Source organism: Lygodium microphyllum, chromosome 7 (assembly GCF_053477565.2).
Source record: "Lygodium microphyllum isolate KBCC chromosome 7, Lygodium_microphyllum_v1.1.10, whole genome shotgun sequence".
NCBI classification, from domain to species: Eukaryota; Viridiplantae; Streptophyta; class Polypodiopsida; order Schizaeales; family Lygodiaceae; genus Lygodium; species Lygodium microphyllum.
The window spans coordinates 80,578,458-80,600,712 of record NC_141141.1 but is presented as its reverse complement, the minus strand read 5'-3'; positions in this window follow the sequence as shown (position 1 = coordinate 80,600,712).

The window sequence follows — 22,255 nt, the reverse complement described above, 5'->3', positions numbered from 1 at the left end:
CCCTAAACTTCCAATGATTTACATATTCCTAAAGATCCATGACCCGGAACCATACTATTATACAGTTCCTGTAGATAAATGTAATACAACATTGTTCTCTCCAAACTAAATGTAACAGTTGGCTTATCATCGCAAGAAATGTTGTATTCCGAAAGGGCTATGCCCATATAAATACAAATAAGACTTGTTGTTATCAATGTCTGATTGTGCATGAGAATTGATAAAAAGTTAAGTAGCTACATTGCTTACGTGATAGCAGAATTGAAGATGTAATATAAATCAATAATAATTATCATATAATAATGTTAAGAAACCTTTATCCAGGCACAACCCCAGGTACATGTTCCTGGTTTGCCTCCTACATCAAGTACTGCTGTAATCCAGGAGAAGAAGTTTCTTCTCAAGCAGATTAAGCTACCCAAGTTTGACGGGAGAGGCAGGTCCGACCAAGCTGATGCTCAAATTTGGATTGAATCCATGGAGCATTACTTCGAAGCAGCCAGTACTGCACCCGCCAATCAGGCTATGCTCGCCAAGCTAAAGCTCATCGGCGAAGCCAGGCTTTGGTGGAAGCAATGGTGCAGGGATCAAGGGATCGCGGGGGAGGGATCCGTCACCTGGGAGAAGCTGAAGAAAGCCGTGCAAGGAAGATACCTACCACATGCATATCGCACATAGAAAATGAATGAGTTCTAGGAGCTAAAACAGCTAGGGCTCACGCTTGATGCATACTATTCTAAATTTGTCTCACTTCTTAAGTATGCACCGCAAATGGACATGACACAACAAGTGTCCAAATGCTGTGCGGGTTTAAATCCACCAGTAAATACCTATGTCCAATCTATGCATCCATCAAATCTTCAGGATGCACTCATTTGAGCGGCACCTATAATTCAAGAGGTACAGTCTAGACCAAGGGGTAACAAAACTTGGTCTTATAATGACCCGAACAAAGGAGCATTCAGACCTTAGATAAAGAGAGTTCAAGGTCATAATCAGGAACAAAGAAAGAAAGCAAGGACTAACAACGTCAACAACTTTGTTCCTACTCAAGGAATTCGAGTGGACTAAAGCATGCCAATGAGCGTATGAGGGATTGAAAAAGGCTTTGACTACTGTACTGATTCTACGAGCCCCGGATTGGACCATTACCTTCCACGTGCATATTGATGCATCCAAATTCACTGTGGGGGCAGTGTTGTATTGACCTGCCAAACACAACCTCGACTATCCACTGAGCTTTGCTAGCAGACAACTCACTCAGACTGAAATGAACTACTCGCCAACTGAGAGAGAGGGTTTAGCCATGGTATTTGTTGTAAAGAAGTTTCAACATTATGTGTTGGCTATGCCTTTTACTTTCTTTGTGGACCATCAAGCCTTGCTATATCTATTAAAAAAACTTTCTGCTACAAGACGCATAGCTCGATGGCTCCTTCTGCTTTTAGAATTTAACTTCTCCATGGTTGTACGAAAGGAAAAATAGCACCACATGGCTGACCACATGTCATGCATCCCCACGGGAGAGGCCAATGGACAAGGAGGATCGAAAAATGGAGCAGAGGTGCGGAAAAAATGGAAGAAGGAGATAACCGAAAGGGCATAGGACAAAGAAAGGAAAATGCACCTTGAATGGAGGTCAGACTCTAAAAATTTGAATGAGGATTTCTCCAAAAGGCTTCAGTGTCGCCTGGAGAAAAGAAAAGAGTAAAAGCGCACCATTAAATGTGAAGGCGCTCCCAAATCCTTCTAAAAAGAGTGTCGAGCTCACTCCTGTGCAAATTGTATGCATTAGTTGTGATTGAGATAAGTTAGAATGGTGGGAAATAGGAAAAGAGGGCCTAGGCTAATGGCCGGCCATGTAAAAAGTGGGGATGACCGTCCAAAAATTAGGGCATGTATATAAAGTTCAAAAGTGAATGAGAAGCTCATTCTTGTGTGTGGCCAAATATTCTTCTTCTTCCTCTCTTGTTTCTTGCCTTCTTGCTTGTGCTTGAGTGAGGGAGTGAGGGAGTGAGGGAGTGTGAGGGAGTGAGTGTGTGAGAGTGAGGGATCGTGGAGAAGAAGTTCCCCATCTTCTCTCTTCATCTTCTCTTCTTCTCTTCTCTTCTCTTCTCTTGCGCGGCTATGGATGATGGAGCTTGACGGAGGGGGCTTGAGGTTTCTTGAGCTTGCCACAAGGATCATGGAGCTATCAGAGTGCAAGAGAGAGGAAGGAACTCGATCGAGCATCAAGATAAGCTCACTACACCCGTAAGGTAGGCATTGTGCGTCGACTATGTGAGGGGTAGCCATAGTCGCTCGGCTTGAAACACTTGATCAATAAGCGGTCTGTAGGTCTTGGGGTAGAGCTCCCTAGCTCCCCTCCACTTTGGTTCCGTTGCCGGGACCAACAGAATCGAGCCTTGAGTGCTGCGTGCATCGGATTGAGCATAGAAGTAGGGTTTATAGCCTGAACCGGTGCTCGAGATAGTTAGGAGATTTAGGAGGTTTTGATCCTTGGAGCAAGTAAGTATTTTGATTTTTTGTTGAATATTAGAGTAGGACCATCCATCTCCATCTTTGGTTTTGATTTTGGTTGCATTAAGTTAAGATTAGGATAGGAAAAAGAAGGAAAACAGAAGGGTTCTGTCACTGCTGAAAATAGGAAAATAGAGGCACAGAGTCAGATTTCTGGCTAGAAGAGTATGAGGGATTAATTTCTAAGCTTACATCAGGCTGGGATGCGGCAATAAGAGGCCCAAGGAACCAAAAAACACCACATTTGACATTCTGCCTTGAGAGCTAGAGAGAGAGAGTGTGAGATAACAGCGGGGAGATCGTTGAAGTGCCGATCGATTCGAGCGCCACATTGATTTCACGTATGCCTAGTAGTTCCTTGCATTGTTTTGCACCTATTTGGAAGGTACGAGACAATTCCAAGGAGTAGGCGTTGACCTTGAAGCATCGCGCACAACCCGCAGACCGTCGTCTGCACCGTCGGACCAGTCCGTCCGACCCCCAGAATAGAACCACCTGATTTCTAGAGTCAAAGCGTCTGACTCCAAAAATCAGACCACTTTTCCAATCCGACTCCCAGAATCGGACCACTCCAAAAATTGGACCACTTCATCCGATTGCTATAATCGGACCTAGTGTTAGAATCGGACCACGAGTCCTAATCCCAGATTTGGACCACTCGACCCATTGCATTAGTCAGACCTCCCTTGTCCGACTAGGGAAATTGGACCAAAGTAGAATTTGACCACTATTCCTTGCGTGAAACTCGGACCAGCCCGTTCGATTCCGAGGATCAGACCAGCCTATTGGATTCCCAGGATCAGACGAGCCTGTCTGATTCCCAAGATCGGACCAATTCAACAGAACTTTAAATAGAAGATTTTTAAACCTGCCCTAGAGTCCTAGCCACCTTGGTCACATCTCTGATCCCCCAGGAAACCCATTTTAGCCCTTAGAAGCCAGAGGCCAGACAAGATAACCGAGGATTCACCCCGAACAACTAGACACTGAGCAGACCAAATTTATAATTTGACTTGACGTTCGGCAACCAACCAAACCAACAACCCTGAAGAAGAATAGAGAATGCAATAGGGACTTTCAGTAAAACCTTAGATCAGCCAGAACCTACGCTTAGAGCCACATCAGGCTATGAACGTGAGGGAAAGAGTGGAGTTTTCATTGAGCATTTTGTGCATCCACACCTCACTTTTTGATTTCATCACCAAAGGTGCACTACAAGAAAAGGAGAAGCATGTTTTCACATTGAGCACTAGAAAGCACAAAGCACAATTTGTGAATAAGATTGACAAATACTTTCAATAACAAGGAACTCATCAAGAGAAGATCCTAAAACATAGTTGGGTTCCTGAGAGCCCCATCAGTAGGACCTTAAAGAGGACACGAAGATCTAGAAGGCGACAACATAAAGGATCGGACGCTGCCGGAGCTACTCAAATTGATCGACGACCTTGTGGAGCTGGAAGTGGGAGCAATGTCAGGATCAAGAGGCAGACAAGGAGAGGATCGACTGGACTTGGGAGAATTCCCAGTCCTAGTGTAGGATTTAGTCAATGAGTATGACTTGTTGACTAGGACGGTAGTTCAGGGCAGGACTGTAGAGGAAATGGTAGCAAACCTAGAAGAGGAAAGAAAGCCGATTAGAAAGGCGCTAGAGAGTATAATTGCCTATAACTATGAGCAAAAGGCTAGGAAACTCCAACAAGATGTAGACATGTACGAGGCCTAGTGTGTGCTAGCCCTGGCTGGTGCAGCCAAAGCAAGACCAAATGCAGAGAGAGAGCGAGCAGCAAAGGTTGACTTATCATTGAGTGAACTTGTAGCTAGGCGGCTCATGGACAACACGTCCGGTGAGCAGAGCGCAACAGCCTTAGCCACAGCATTACTCTCAGGATTAGGGGTCACTCAAGGGGCAAAGGGGCAATCTAGGATCCCTCTTGTAGCAAAGTAACTGGACAAGTATGAACCTAGCAATGGCCCATATAGCTTTATGGAGCAATTTGAGTTGTAAAGCAAATGGTCTCACGGACCTTGCACAATGCTCTCAAGCTTTTGAACTGTGTTTAGGTGATAAGGGGAGAAATTGGTGCAATAGTCTAGATGCAACTAAGCACACGAACTTTGCCCATCTTAAAGACCATTTTATCAAGAGATTCTCTGAGGTAGGGTACTCTAACAATCTCATCGTCCGGTTGATGAATGTCAGTCAGAGGGAAAAGGAAGACGTAAGAGACTACGTTACTCATGTGCATGGCCTCTTCAAGAGGATCCCTGCCAATGAGCAACCTAATGAAAAGGTTGTGTTTATCGTGTTTATAAATGGAATTCAACGCGAGGAGCTCTACAAGGATTTGGCTAGTAACTCCACTCTACAGAGAGATGTGTTAGCTAGAGTTCTGGAAGAGACAATAAGGGTGGATGATCAACTTAGGGAGCAAAGCATGAGGAATTCCAGTCGAGATAGTACAAGCCAGAGAGCTCCAGAGCGGACAAGAGCTTTGGGAGAGAGAGAGAACTCTAGCATACGGGATAAGGGAAAAGGTGTTGACCAAGGCCAGGAGCGGGCTAAGGTAAGAATGGAGCTTGCATGATTGCAAGAACAGATGAGGAAGCCTGTGGGGTTGCATGTGCAGTGTATACACTGTGGCAAAAACCACCTCCCAGCCGAGTGCCAAGATCCTAGATCTAGGCCGTGCTCAAACTGTGGTAGGTTTGATCATGATGCATTGCATTGCAGATTGCCAAGGAGATTCCCATATGCGGAGCAATACAACCCTCCATACTTAGGCAACAAGCCACCTAACCTCTTTGGCAGGGGAGCGTAGTTGGCGCTTCCAGCACCAAATGATGCAAGATCGGCCATTTCTAGGCTAGAGATAAACCCAACAGGCATACCTAGACCACCAAGGCCCTATGTAACCCAACCACCGAGTGACGCTTCTGTTCACTATGTGGAAGAACCTAGTGAAGAGGAAACCTATGTGAATCCATATATCTTCTATGATGAGGAAGGCAATCCAGTCCTGATGGCCAGTGCTGGTAATGGCGCTAGGTAGAGGAAGAGGCAGAGGCTTTGGAGGACCAAGCCAAGATCCAATCTCATGCTGGACTTGCGGTCATCCAGGCCATATTTCATCACACTGCCCAAAAAGGGAACATGCAAACAAGGACAAAGCTGACCTTTGATGCATCGAGTGTGGAATCACACACCTATTTCCTGACTATCCTAGATGAAAGCCATCAACTAGTTCTGCCAACATGCCCTCCGTAGTAGCTGTTCGGTGTGGAGACCTTTGGCAGTGAGGATACGCCAATCCCACTGCATGTCATGACACGAGCACAGACAAAACAAATAGGCATCTCATTGCCTTGCCCAAGTAACCTAGATGCAGCCTCGTTGGGAAAGAAAAGCTAGATGAGAAGGAGAAGAGAACAGACACAAAGATTATCCTTAAGACTGAGGAAGCTACAACTCTAGTGACAAGAATGAGGGTCACTTATGTAGAGGCAGAGACCTCAGCTCCTAAGACAGCAAAACTAGGGAGCGCCAAGGTAGGGGAATACCCCCATCCTAGACGGCAACTCGATGCTATAGCCAAAGTCAAGGAGTGGTTCAAGGACGCCCAGGAACACTTGAAAGATGTAGAACCCATATTGGAAGACCGAATGGAAGACCTCTCTAGTGTGAGTACACCCGTTTCATCATTGCGACCTCAATCGGGGAATGCACCCACACCACATGAGATGCCACAGAGATAAGACCAAGAAAAGGCTTGTCAGCAAGCTAAAAAAGACATATGGCCAAAGAATGCTGACCAAGGAGGAAGCCAACCACCCAGCAACCTCCTCACCACTTTAGTAACCACCCCAGTAACTGTGAGCCTAGGAGATTTTCTTCAACAGCACCCTCCCTTATGGCAATAATTAAGGCACTGGGTGGAGGGAAAAGGGGAGAATACTGCCGCTGACTTGCAAGAGCAAGACGCAGTCACGCAGATTTCAAGCCTAATGCTACACTCAGCTCCAAGGTCACTGCACGTCAACTCTTTCTGGGAAGGCACAAAGATGCATGCAGTCTTACCTATCTTAGCCTTGGGGGATGCAACACGAAAAGGAATCGTAGACACAGGCGCCGAGGTCAGTGTCTTGAGCCACATAGTTCTACAAGCCTGGAAAACCCACCTGTGGAAATGGCTAGGTTCAATGTTACATTGGCCAACAAAATGAAGATCAGACCATTCGGGGTCCTAAAGAACTGGCCAATGAAGGTCAGAGGAGTGCAGTTTTCTGTGAACTTCATTATCATGAATGACATACTACTAGGCCGACCCTAGATGAGGAACGCGTGAGTTATTGAAGATTGGGAGAACAATCTCATCTTCTTGGGGAATAGAACAGAAGCGGTGAGGGTTGAGATGAACACCTAGAAGACTACCCCAGCCGACCTCGATGCTATCTCAACCATGCTAAAAGGTGATGCACATGCAAGCAAACCCTATGGGTCATTGACCAAGTACATCCCTTTCCCTGAGGACAAGCGGGATTGGATGCATGTCTTGGTGACCATTGACCTACCATTCTCAGATGAAGAAGAGTTGTATAGGCAAGCTACTAAATCACCAAGCATGCCAGCAAAGGAGCCCATCATGCCACTCTGCATGATGGCAGGAAGCTCACATTATCCAGAGAAACCAGTCTCGTTCCATATCCCCACCAACAAGCTCGAGCTTCAGGAAATCATAGAGTGCCTAACCGATAAACTGAAGGACAACATGGTGATTCGAGAAAATCACAAAAAAATATTTGTCCAACACTTTGTTGATTTTTTGCACATTTGGAGCATTGAAAAAAAGAAGAGGATGGGAAAAACCTCTTGGGAAATCCAAGAAATCACTGGATGGAAATATTTCATGGATCGAATTACCAAGGGGAGGTGAAGAGTAAAGATCAATTGCAAAGAGGTGAAGGAAAAATGTATAATGTGAAAAGAAAAGACATGAAATGGATTTTGAGCCGTCTAAAGGGCATGTGAGGCTCATAATGTCATGACTTTGGAGCCTTATGATAATTCAACCAAATGAGATCCTTCTTGGAAGCATTAGTGGAAGAAAAATCAGGTACATGATTTTGTAAGATTTTTTAAAAATACTTCCAATCCAATCCAAAAAAACTTTTCAACATAAAATTTGTAGATGAGCTGAAGTTTTGACTAGTATTTTTTTAAAATTTTTTGGAGCTATGAGTTGGGAGATATGGCCAAAATGGTGGATGCCAACTTTTTTCAACTGCGGTAAAGACCACCTCCCAATTTTATACACACCCACACTTAACATTTCCATAAAAAATCATTCATTAGACTCCCAACTCTTTCCCCTCTCTTCTTCTCTCTCTCAAGCTAATAAACCATTAGAATTCCCCTCCTAAATCACCCTCAAATCATCCTTAATTGTAGTAGTAATGTATGAATTCTCACTACTCTCTCTCTATTATTGCTAGATATGATCTTATTTTATGAAGATTCTCTATATTGTTTTATAGGAGAGCTCTTGGAATCAAGCTATGGGGGGGAGAATGGAGACAAGTCACCTATGATGGAGCTTTATTAAGTACAAATTGGTCAACAAAACATCTAGATGGAGCTTCCACATTGGTGGAACCGCCTTAATGCAGCTTTGGTGGTGTTAATTCCTATTCTATCTTAACCTCTTCCCTAAACACCCTCAAGGCCTATACAAAGAGGCCTTCTCCTTTGTAGTTTGCAAGAAGAGAGAGAGCCAAGAGGCCTTCTTCAGCCCTATTGAGCCTTCCCCATTCTCTCTCATGAGCTTATGTAGTTCATTCCCTTACTATAGCTCATGCATGCTCTACAGTGTAATAAGCCCATGCTTTTGGTGTCCATATTGGGTATATTGGTTATGTCTTGAGGGTTCTCCATCTCTTGTGCCCTCTTAAGTTTTATTGATTCATCTATCTTTTGTAGTTCTCTCTCTCTCTCTCTCTCTCTCTCTCTCTCTCTCTCTCTCTCTCTCTTTTTCTTTTAGTTTTCCTCTCTTCTATCTCACAAACTCCTCTCCCTCTTGTGTAGCATCCTAGTCCGCTCTTCCATGTCTAGGTGTTGCCCTTACCCCATTCATTTTGTGGCAGAAGGGAGTTTGGCATAGTATAAAGGCTGCCATATTGAGTTTCCTTTGTCATAAATTGGTGCCCCCACTAAGGACATTCTCATTCACAATTCTCTACCTCCCTATGCGGGACGATACAACACATGGTGATGTATCCTCTACAACAAGTGCTCCAAGTGGCTCTTCTCCAATGCCTTCACCAACTCTTTTTGAAGCTCGTTGAAGTCCACGACTCCCACAATGATCTCCTAAGGAAGCCCAAGAAAGGAAGTATGCCTATCAGATGACGGCATGTATGCGAGTAAAAGGTGTTCACCTTAGAAATTTCATTCTCTCACAACGGAAAAAATCATGTTGCCATCAATTGCTAGGTTCTCAGAATTGTGGTGAGTGTTTTGCAAACAAAGTGAAGGCCCTTCCGGGAGGTTCTCGTCTCCAAATCATCAAATCTCTCTCTCTCTGTGGCCTAATCCACATCAAAGGAGGACAACTATGCATGAACGGTGTGGAGTTTTGTAGAGGTGCAAAGTATAGAGACTACCTTCAACTGTTGCTAGCTCGAAGGTTGGGTGTGGTTGAAAAGGTGGCCATCACACCTTATGAAATATATGTCGCCAAGGATGGACACACTAAGGCAAGAACAATCACTAGTGAGAAAATTCTTTGTATAGCAAAGTTGGTGGGCTCCAGAAAGAAACACTCTGGGGAAAATCCTTTATAATTCAAGAAAGTGCATTCCCTCTACTCCCTTAAGTAGTCTCCACTGATGAATAATAATAATGGCCCAAATTTCTACACCTTCCACTCTGTAGTACAAAACTTCCGAGTTAATGTATGCATCAGTAGGAAGATTTTCTTCCAACAGCGTCTTGTAATGTACTTTGGGGCTGAAAGATTAAGGGAGATTCTTGTATCACCAGAACCTATAATCTTCCCAATGCTAGACTACAATGCATCCTTCAATGTACATGTCTTTATTTTATTATAATATTTTCTCATGAATCACCATGAGTTGTATGTACCAATCCAAACTCTTGCTATGCAAACTATGCATATTGTAGCCAGCACAAAGCTTAGATTCCAAGGCATTATTAGAAGCATACTAGGGCCTAGACATCTTGCTAAAATCAATGCATCTATGAACCCATTCGTCCTTCCCCTCATAAAATACAACTTAAGTCTAGACATGTTTATCTTTGTACTCTACTAAGGCAACATGGCATTTCCAAGATTCTTTGGGCGCAATGGGAAAAATGCATTGGATTTTTTGGACAACCTAGAGATGGCCTTCATTGTCTCTGGGAGGGATGATGAAGCATTAAAGTTGAGGGCTTTTCCTTTGATGCTCAAGGAAGAAGCTAGAATGTGATTCTAAACTCTAAATCCGTCCCAAAGAGCTGAATGGGAGGGATTGAAGGCAGCTTTCTTGCAGAGATTTCAACAAACTAACTCAGCTGAAGAATTATGGCAACAGCTTTTGGCCCTCCATCAAAGTGATCCTTATGGTTATGCAACTTATGAGGAAGGGTTTTTGAAGCTTTGGGGGTAGTGGTCAGACTCACTAAACCTTGGAGAGAGAGCTCCAAACTGCCTTCAAAAGGATCGATTTATTTCAGGTTTGTACCCCTTTCTCAGGGAGAAGGTAAAGGTGAAATTTCCAAACACTTTTGAAGATGCTTTGAGAATCACTAGGGAAAAGAATCGAAAGATTCTCTACCAAGCCCAAGCTAGCCAAGCAGTTTTGGGAAACAACATCACAACTATGGAGGCCTCTCAAATTCCCCCAAATGTATCTAATGCACCAGGCCTTGTTAGAGATCAAGAAGACATGATCCAATAAATAAACAATCTTACTAATCAACTAGAGGGTTTGAGAGTGAATCTTGTGCAAGGTGCAAGAATACCTATCGAGGGGAATGGTGGGAATCGACCACAAATGCGACGGCAAGTAAGGGAGATGTTGTGTTACAACTATGGAGAAAATGGACATGGCATGTATAAATGTCCTCACCCTAGAAGATATGATCACCCTGCCAGAGGTCCTCGACAACAAGTAAGCCCTCCTCGTGCTAGGACTCAAGAGCAAGAGTAGTCACGACCTGCAATTTTACAACCACCTTATGTTCAAGCTGAAACCCCTACTGTTCAACCAGATGTTAATGTCATAAAAATAGAGGAGGTGATGAGGGATGGCAAGTACATCACGGGCACCTAGAGATGAAGGGAAGAACAGAAAGACTCGAGCTAGGTCTAAAATTGATATCTTCGACTTCCCTTTGGGTTCTCGGACACCTTATGATCGGGTAGAAGATGTAAGCTCTCAAGGGCACCTTATGATCAGGTAGAAGATGTAAGCTCTCAAGGGCCGAAAATTACTTGGCCACAACTACTTCATGCCTCTCCAAATCTACGATGACAATGGCCAAAAATGGTAAGCACGAGGGCAAGGCAAGGTAAAATGGTTAGTGCGATCAAGGCATATGGCCTCAAAGATATAGTGCGTTTAGTGGAGGCTCAAATCAAAGGTCAAAAATTTTGAAAAACATACATCGATAGTGGAGCAGAGGTGTGTGTCATTATAGAAAAGCTTATGCATCAATTAGGCTTATAAGTAATGGAATCCTCAACCTTTAGGGCAAAGATGACCAACAATGATACAGTCACATGTGTGGGTGTAGTGAAAGCTTTGAGAGTTTCTGTTTTTGGAATCACTGCAGCATTGGATGTTTATGTGATGCCAGTAAAGGGACAAGGATATCCCCTCATCCTAGGGAGACCTTGGCTTATGGGCATCGGAGCTAGGAAAGATTGGGCAACAAGAGATCTGGAGTTGAGGCCACGTAAGGTGGGTGGCCATGATCAAAAGGTGGTTTACAACTTGAAGAGTAAGCATCAAGATAACCTTGAACTAGAAACGTCTGCCGTTGAGTGGATTTCAAGTGGATGTTCCTCATCGGTAGAAGAGGAAGAGAGTTCAAGTGGAGAGAGTGATAGCACTCTCGAAGTTATGGGCATCACCTTAAAGGAAACTACCTTGTCAGAAGACAACCCAAGAATCGAAGGAGAATATGTGTGGGATGCTAGCCTAGAGAAGATAATATCCAAGTATATAAAGGATGAAGAAAGGGAGGGTTATGTGAATGTTCTCAAGAAGCATGCATCATTGCTCATTTTTTATTATACTCACATTATAGGTGTCACTGCAGTGAAGCATCACATCCAACTCAAAGAAGAAAGAAAACCTATAGTACAAAGATTGAGAAGACTAGGAGTTGTGCAACAAGATGCATTGTTGACGAAGGTGACAAGACTCTTGAATGCAGGATTCATATACCCAATGGAAGATTCAGAATGGGTCTCCCCAGTAGTAGTGAGGCCAAAGAAAAACAGTAAGTGGCGAGTATGCATAGAGTACAAGCCACTAAATGCTGCAACAAAGAGGGACCACTTCCCTCTCCCATTTCAGGATGAAATCTTGAATGAAGTAGCGGGACATGGGGTGTGTGATGGCTACTTCCAGATTTGCATTGCAGAGGAGGATCAAAAGAAGACCACTTTCATCACACCATGGGGCTATTTTGCCTTTCGGATCATGCCCTTTGGTCTCACAAATGCCCCAGCAACCTTTCAACGATTCATGAATATGGTCTTCCAACCTTACTTTGGTAAGTCCATAAGGGTTTTCATAGATGACTTTTGTATTTATAGCTCAAGGAACATACATCTACGCAAGGTTGATGAAGGATTTACTCGCTTAGCTAGGTTGGATGGACAACTAAATAAGGATAAATGTCACATTGGGGAAAGAAAGGTTACACTACTAGGGCATGTAGTGTCAATTGAAGAAATTGAGGTAGATCCAAATAAGGTAGAAACATTGCTAGATCTACCTTCCCCAACCTCCATCAAACAATTAGTATCCTTCTTACAAAAGCTAAGATATTTGGGTAGATTTATACACTTACTTTCTCATGCTATATATCCCCTACAGCAACAACTGACACACCAAGAAACACTTGTATGGAGTGAACAAAGTGAAAGACATTTTAAGGAGATAAATAAAATGTTGGGGTCACTTCCTATAATTCTCTAGCCTTGTTGGGAAGAAACATTCTTTGTAAACCCTAGCTTGGGAGAAGAGGCCATTGGTGCTGCTCTCCTACAAAAAGATCCAAAAACATCCTTCATGAGGCCTGTATATTTTGCGAGTCACCTCATGAAAGCCTCAGAGAAGGCTTACACCTCCATGGAACAACTAGTCTTGGCCCTCATGTTTGCAGTAACCAAATTTCAATCATATTTGCTTCCAAAGAGGTTTGTGATCATCACTGTGGAGGATATGTTTCCCTACGCACTACAACATATGGAAATCGCTAACAAAATAGCAAAGTGGGTGGTCTGACTTCAAGAGTTTGATTATACAGTGTAGGTTGAAAAAACAACTCGGGCATGCTTGGCTGATACTTTGACAAACAGGTGCTATGAGAAAAATCTCAGGGTGAAAAGAAAGAACCTTCCACCATCCCCATCCATAAAAACTCTTGTAGATGCTTATAGCCTCTACTTTGATGATGCATACAAGAGAACTAAGGATAAGGTAGCTGTAGGCATCGTTGTTTTCTCTCCTTTAGGAGAGAAAATCTATGGTGAAGGAATCATCTTGGAAGGTGTCCACTCTAACAATGAGGTAGAATATCAAGCTTTAATTCATGGTCTTTGTTGTTGTCTTAGTAATTCAATCAAGAGATTGAATGCTTTTGGAGACTCCATGCTATTGGTAAGGCAGATGCAAGGTACAGGGGTACATGGGTACAAAGATGCCGACCATCTAGCATCATCAAAGCTGAATGAGTCAATGGTGGGAGCAGTGGCTATCAAACCCCCACTTCGACAAGGCAAGGAAGACTTAGAAGATATTCTACATCTCTTAGAGCAAGGAGAAGCTCCCAAACACCTGACTAAGGGAGAAAGACTGTGGCTAGCTCAGAAGGCTACAAGATATCGCATGATAAATGATAGTTTGTATTATCTTGGTAAGTATGGTGTGCTTAGGAAAGTGCCTTCAAAATGGAAAATTGAAGAAATCCATAAAATCTTTCCATGATGATGTGTGTGGAGGCCACTTTGCACAAGACATCACAAGTAGAAAGGTTCTACAAGCCGGCTTTACTTGGCCCAGTCTACACCAAGATGTCAAATATTGGTGTCAAACATGTGAAGAATTTCAGAAATCAGGACCACGATGGCTCATAGCAGAACCCCAAACCCCAATCAAGGTCTATGGACCCTTTGAGAAGTGGGAAATTGATGCCATAGGGCCTCTACCATGCACTCCAGCAGAAAAAGAGTATATTATCATGGGGGTAGGTTACATGACTAGATGGGCCAAGGCTATGCCAACTAGAAGAATCACTGCTAAGGAAGTGAGTAAATTCATCTTTGACCACATTTGTTGTAGGTTTGGTACCTCTCTTGAAATACTATCACATAGAGGACCAGGGTTTAGAGCTAATGTGGTGGGTGAACTCATGCAAGAGCTAAATACTCAACGATGGCACTCTACCCCTTACTACCCTCAATGCAATGGATTGGTGGAAAATGTAAATTCAATGATTTGTAAAATCATCAGCAAACAGGTACATTCAAGGCCCGGGATTGGGACAAGCACCTTAGTGGAGCTCTATGAGCTTATAGAACCTCCTTCAAAACCATGTTAGGGTTCACATCTTTTCATCTAGTTTATGGACAAGAGGCTCTTTTGCCTATTGAGGTGAAATTAGCTAGCCTTCGAGTATTAGGTGGCACAGTAGGCTCTCAAAAGGAGAAGTTACATAAAAGATTACTGGAACTAGAGAGGCTACAATTGGATCGTGAAGAAGCCATCAACCACTACTCCCAGGAAGCTAAGAAGCGTAGAGAAAAGTTCAACAAGAAGCTAACAGATAAAAACATCAAGAAGGGATCTTTAGTGCTTCGATATGACAATCGCTTTGATAAAAGGATAGCAAGTTTCTTTACCGGTGGGAGGGATCGTTTTGGGTCAAAAAAAAATTCAACAATGGCTCCTACAAACTTCAAGAAATTGAGGGAAAAGTGCACAAGACCAGGGTAAATGGATGGCGCTTAAAACCCTATCACATCAGGGTGGGGTCAGCTGAAGATACCAAAGAGTGTCTGGAGGCATAAATACCTCTAGCCAGGTTGGGGGGGGGGGGACTATATGATCCGAGAAAATCACAACAAAATATTTGTCCAACACTTTGTTGATTTTTTGCACATTTGGAGCTTTGAAATAAAGAAGAGGGTGGGAAAAACCTCTTGGAAAATCCAAGAAATCACTGGAAGGAAATATTTCATGGATCGGTTTACCAAGGTGGGTTAAAGAGTAAAGATCAATGGAGGAAGGTTAAGGGAAAATGTATAATGTGAAAAGAAAATACATGAAATTTATTTTGAGCCATCCAAAGGGCATGTCAAGCTCATAATGTCATGACTTTGGAGCCTTATGATAATTCAACCAAATGGGACCCTTCTTGGAAGCATTAGTGAAAGAAAAATCAAGCACGTGATTTTGTAAGATTTTTTTAAAATATTTCCACTCCGATTCTTGACTCAATAATGATCTCATTTTTCCATTTGACTCGAGAAGATATTATATAGATGTGTTTTCACTTGATTGATAGGCTACTACATTGATGGATTTCTATTTGAACTTGGTAGTTTGTTTGATCCAAGAAAACTCACCCCATGATTATTGGTATGCTTTGATTTGAAGATTTTATTTTTACATTCAAGCACATTCAACCATTCTCCTAAAGACATAAAGCTCTATCAAAATAGTGTGACTACATGGGATTCTCTATACATGATAGTTTGTAATATAAATTTTATGTAGCATAATAAATTGCTAAATCTCATAAAAGATGAGATTTGATGGTATGGATGGATTCCCATGGTGTCTACTTTATATCTATATCTCAATTATGTAAATTTGAGAACTATAAGAAAAGTTATAGTGCTTGATTGAAGCAATCATGTTTCTCCTATGCATATATTGGTTAGATATTTGAAACTTTACTTGTACTTCCATTCATTGGAGCATTACTCTTATGGTATATGATTACCATCCAGTGCAGGATCATGATGCAAATTTGAATGAGAAAGAACAAATGATAGCATTCCTAAAAGCATGTGGTTGAAAAGAGATTTGCATAATTTTGTTCAATTACTTTTTATTTAGCATAATGAACTTGAAAGCATTGCATTTTGGATGAATTTATGAGAGTTTGCATCACTATCATTTATTCATCATAGCAAAGTTCTTATTTACATGATATTAATAAGGGTCTTTTTTTTTTCCATCTAGCATGGAAGTGTCATGACATTGTTCCCTTAGTTCAATGCTATGAAAGTCATTTTCAAATGTGAGATCAACTACATGGAACTCAGTACCCTCAAAGAAGGTTCCATGCTTCAGAGTAGTGGTAATGCATATTCCATACCATCAGTTTGTTGAACACATTGGCGTGTATGTGGTGCACATAAATGTTTGCCTGTTAATCACATAGCAGTATGACCTTTTTCATTTCAAGAAATGATTGTGCATAGCAAAGCAATGTAACATGCAAATTCACATCACAACTCATTTGCAGAAGCAATGGTATCCAACATACGCACAAGTTAGAAGCTTCCAAATTTCTAGACACAAAATGCATTGCAGCAATTGCAATGGGTTGTAGGTAAAAAAACATAAAGTACGGGCCATTGAATAAGACCACTAATATCCAACTATTGTTCACATTCCACACTATCGAAATGTTCTCATTGTTAGTTGTGATTTCAACATTCCAATGCAACAACCTACTACATGCATAGCATTGCAAGGGCCATAAATATTTTTGGCCAAGTGTATTTGTCTCATGCAAAGTAGTAGCATTGAAAATTTGGGCTTACATTCTAGACAATAGTAAGTGAATCCTGCTAAAACAAAAATCTATTTGATCTAAAGAGACAATGCATGGCCGGTGTCATAGACTTTCCAAAGGCTAGAGGCATAAGGCAAAAGGGTTGTATCAACATCAATTTTCACATTTTTTTATATTTTGAGGGAGAAGGGGTTTTCAAACCCCCCATGTGCCCCAAAAAACAACTCTAGAATTTTTTTTCAATTCATAAAGGGATACCCTCATGGGAACTACTCCATAGATATCCTCTCTAATAGCAAGCATAATACCATGCCCTATTTTAGAGAGAGAAAAGGAGAGGGAGAGATAATTCAGTAGATATCTAATTTTTTCTTCTCTTTCAATCAAATCTCTCTCTCTCTCTCTCTCTCTCTCTCTCTCTCTCTCTCTCTCTCTGTGAACCATAACTACCATTGATCAATTCTATGCAGCTTTCTGAGCAGAATATGCCCCTGAAAGAGGTGGCCAATATTGGTTGCGGGTCTTGAATGTAACACGTCAAGATCCTCATGAGAATGTAAAAGCATATGCCAAGAAGTTGAAGGAAGTATTCCGTAAGTTGCAAACTTACATTCCCATTCCACTAGCTGCCCAATTGCAATACTTTTTGCATGGGCTAGATTTTAATATCCAAGTACAATTGAGTAGTGTGGCCTTAGCAGATATAGACACCGCTATTACGCGGGCAGAGGGAGTAGAAGCACGATTACAAACGGCCTACTCCTCTCGAATGAATGTTAATGGGGGTTTAGCACCTAGTGGCAATCCATCATTGACGAATGGAAGTCAAGGGATGCCTATGACTAATCCTATTGGGAGAGGGAGTATGGTTTCGAATGTACCTTTACTATTGGCTCCTCCCAGTGTGACTATGCCTATGGCAAGTCAATTGGATCCATCAAATGTTGGAGGCCAAGTTTCGAATTCTAACGTTGTTCTTGTGGGTCAACAGCCAATGCCAAATCAGATTGTTAGGCCAATGGAACGACAAGTTGACGATCAAGGCTACGAGTCGAGTGCATCTAATGTCCTTGGTGAACTTAAGGACATGATGAAGCATTATACCAATATGATTTCCAAACAATATCGACAAATAGCCGTCAACGTTAATTTCTTGAAGAAGAAACAAAATTTGATAGGGAGTCGACGCCCTGAAGAGGGTGGACCCTCTAGATTTAGTTGTAAATGGTGTGGTGGACAGCACTTCCCCAGAAACTGTCCAAATGTGAAATGTGACATTTGTGGGAAGTCAGGCCATTTAGCTGCTACCTGTTGGAGTAAGATTAGTTCCCTCCAACAAGGGAGTAAATAGCCGGGCCCAGTGAATCATAGAGCGCAAGGAAATAACTTGTAGCAAAATGATGCACCTAGGCAAATATTGCAGAGGGGAAAAACAAATATAAAAGAGTTGCCACAAGGCAACGGAGTCAGCTTATTGAGGCTGTACGAGTCCATGATGCTGAAACCTCTAACTTAAGAGCTGTGACAAGAGGCCAAAAGGCTAAAGAGGTTGACAAAGATAATACAAAACCGGTTGAGGCAAACCCTACACAAGGGGATAAGGGGACGCAGTCCAGAATTCTAGCATAGAAGGGGGACAGCTAAGGCCGGTTGATAAGAAAGGTGACCCTAAGAAGGATGAGGAGAGGATGGTTTGGCAAGAAAAGAGAGCTTTGGCTACTTATCATGACTTCAATTTAGCGACGTCTCTTTGCGAAGTTAAACCAGATGTGAACCTCTTGCAGTTGATCAAATTATCTCCAGGAGTACGCAAGGAATTTAAGAAGATCCTGTGTATCGGGCGTATTGTGGAATCTCTAGGCATAGCACGAGTAGGGGAAGATTGGTTTGACCATTCTGAAAAGAACTGCCCTAGGGTTCTAGCTTATGTAGATGGAATATTAGTGGAACATGCCATTGTAGACATTGGATCCTCTTTCAATATCATGAGTTCAGAGTTGATGGAGAGGTTGGGTCTAGGCATCCAGAAGGATAGCTCCACCCTTCTGAGAATGGCTGATGATAGTCTAAGATAACCAGAAGGTTGCGTTACTAAGGTCCATATTACAGTTGCGACTGTAGAATGTTTCTTGGACTTTAGGGTGATAAGATTTGCAGGACATCCTAGCTATCGAGTTTTGCTAGGTAGGCCTTGGATCTTACAAACAGACTGTCAAGTCGATATACCTGCCGGTCGAGTGGTTCTAGGTAGAGGTGCTAATCAAGTAATAGTTGATGCTTATCCTGAGTCTCCTCAAAGTGAGAGAGCTCCTTTATCTTCTACTGAATTAGAGATAGCAGATGATCCATCTGGTAGTGAGACATCATCCAGTGATGAATCTAAAGAGGGGTCCACTACAGAGGATATCTATCATATAACTCTAAATGAGCCGATAGAGTTGCAAGATAGGATAAGAGATGCGGATGTGATTGAGTTAGACCTTGGCACGTCGAATGATTCGCAGCCAATTAAATTTGGTTCCATGCTTAGTTCAATAGAAAGGGAGGACTATGTGTCCCTGATTCAAGAATTCCGCGATATCTTTGCTTGGAGTTATGATGAGCCGAGAGGTATTCCTCCCAGCCTAGCTGTTCATACTATTCCTGTAAAAGAAGGCAGTCGTCCTGTGTGTCAGAAGGTAAGGTGTATGCCTTTTGAATTGAGGGACGGGCTGTTTGAAGAGTTACAGAAGTTAAGGAAAGCTAGTTTGATCTTCCTTGTTCAGCACACAGAATGGTGTTCACCAGTTGTTATCAGGAAGAAGAAAAACAACCAGATTCCATTATGTGTAGACTTTAGAGAGCTGAACAAGCAGACAATTAAGGGTTACTACCTATTGCCATTTATTGACCAGATTTTGGATCGATTAGCAGGTAGGGAGATATATCCATTCATGGATTGCTTTGCAAGATATAACGAGATGGCAATTGTAGAGGAAGACAAGTTGAAAACAACTTTTATTACTGTCTCTGGTACTTTTGCGTACCATGTGATGGCCTTTGGTTTATGCAATGCACCTGGATTGTGGCAACAAACAGCAGACAAGACCTTTGGTGACATCTTCCCATATGAGTTGAAAGTATTTATTGATGACCTGGGGGCAGCCACTGTAAGGGAAAGGATGTTGATTATTTTAAGAAAATGCTTTGAGCACTGTAGACAATTTTGTATCTCTCTTAACCCACGAAAGTGTGTCTTTGGAGTACCTTATGGGCTATTGCTGGGCTATGTGGTCAGTTCAGTAGGGATAGTAACTGACCCTGAAAAGATCAAGGTCATAATTGCTATGAGTCCACCATGCACTTCGAAAGAGGTACATAGCTTTCTGTATCAATAGGGTACTATCGAAGGTTTATAAATGCCTTGGCAGAAAGAACGTTGCCATTAATGAATTTATTATCCTTTAGCTGTTCATTTGAATGGAACGACCCTTGTAAGGTAGCTTTCGAGGATGTGAAACAGGAGCTAGTAAAAGCACCCATTTTAAAAGCACCTAAAAGAGGCGAGGTGTTCTATATATTTTCAGCAGCCACCATGCATAGTATTAGCTGCCCAAATCTAGGAGGAAAAGTGGTATCATCTGATAGCTTTTGCGAGTCGGAAACTGGGCATTTCAGAGATCAATTATACCTACATGGAGAAGTTGTGTCTTGCGATGGTCTTTGGGACTAAGAAATTCAGGCACTACATCCTCTATGAAAAGGTAATGTTCTATATGAAGGCGGAAGGACTTAGATTGCTTATGAACAAGCTACAACTGCCTGATCGTTTGGAAAAGTGGTTAATCACTTTGCAAGAGTTCGATTATGAGATTAAGAGTAATCCACCGAGGCTGCAGGGTATTGTGGAATGCCTTGTGGATTTCGGGGAACTGAAAGAGATTTTGGCTTAAGGAAGCGATATTGAGGAAATGTTTAAAATTGATACAGCTTCTATCCCATCTTGGTATGCTGCTATTACTCATTATCTATCAACAGGAGAGATGGGAGTTGGTTTGTCAAAGTCTGAAAATAGGAAAATCAAACAACAAGCATTGAAGTTTTCCTTGATCGTAGGGATGCTATATCGGCAAGGTGTTGATGATATCTACCACCGATGTGTGATGCCTGACGAGGTTCCTTTTATTTTAGAAGGGTTCCATGACTCTGCATGTGGAAGGCACTTTGTAGGATGCTTGACAGCGCAGAAAGCTTTACGAGCTAGATATTGGTGGCCATCTATCTTCCAAGATTCTTTTGAGTATGTAAAGAGATGTGATACCTGTCAAAGTCATGACAACAGAGAGAATAGGAAATGTCCACTTACGCCTATCATGGCTATTCTTCCATTTGAGAAGTGGGGCATTGATTTTGTGGATCCTATTACCCCGTTGTCCACTACCCAGAAGAGGTACATTATAGTCGCCACTGATTATTTCACAAAATGGTCAGAAGCACGGGCGACGAGGCAGAACAATGCAAAAGAGACTGCAAGTTTCCTTTTAGAGCAGATTATCTTCCGTTTCGGTCCCCCGAAGGAACTAGTGTCGGACCGTGGAACCCATTTCCTGAATAAGGTGATCAAAAGCTTGATAGAAGCTTGGCAAATCAAGCACAATAAAACGACTCCTTATAATCTGCAAGAAAATGGGCAAGTGGAAAGTACTAATAAACAGCTTGTGGGGATCTTGTCTAAGATAGTCTCTGAGAAGAAACGAGACTGGGACAAGAAGCTGTATGTGGCAGTATGGGTGTACAATACAACGTTCAAGCGAGCTACCGGCCATACTGCATTCAAATTGGTTTATGGGGAAGAGTGTGTGTTGCCCCTCGAGATCGAATTGCCAACCATACGGTTTGCAATTAACCATTCCTTGGGAGATAAGGATTCCCTTTTTGAACATTTCATGACCTAAGCCCACTTGGGTGAGCTAAAGTTGCAGAGCTTACTACACCAGGAGGTAGCCAAGCGTTGGATGAAGCAGTTGCATGACCTCAGAGCGAAGAAATACACCTTTAAAAAAAGGCCAATTAGTCCTCTATTACGATGCGCGTAGGGAGCTATTTCTAGGGAAGCTGGAACCTAAATGGGATGGTCCCTACAAAATTGTCAGGTTAGGGAAAAATAGGTCTATGGCTCTATTAGCTGATCTACAGGGAGTAGAGTTTAAAAATAAGATTAATCTTAATAAGATTAAACCTTATTATTTCTAAGTATGCTAATACAAAGAAAATGCATTGCAGGTCCATGCTGGGGATGATTTGAGACCTGCAAAAGAGTTTAAAAGTCGGTGGATGGGGCGGTTAATCCCTTATTTGGAGCACCCATATCTCGAGCAGAGATACCATCAGGGGACAGGGGAAACTTATCTGGTGGTGCAAAGGATATAAAGTGATTGAGCAAGAAGACGGAACCTTTGTGTGGGAGATTAAAGTCTTCTGCCATCATTGCTTACGACTGTTGACAAGTATCCCTGTTGAGTTCAATGAAGAAGGTGGGATGGAGTCATCAGTTCATCCTCTTAATCTGCTAAACTTTGATTACCATAATTATGAATAGAGGGGTTTGTGATGGCAGGCTGTGTAAACCCATTGTGGACGTATACATTATATTTTGACGGAGTGTCCAGGGGCCCTAATAAAAAAGGGAGTGTTGGAGTAGTAATCCGAGAT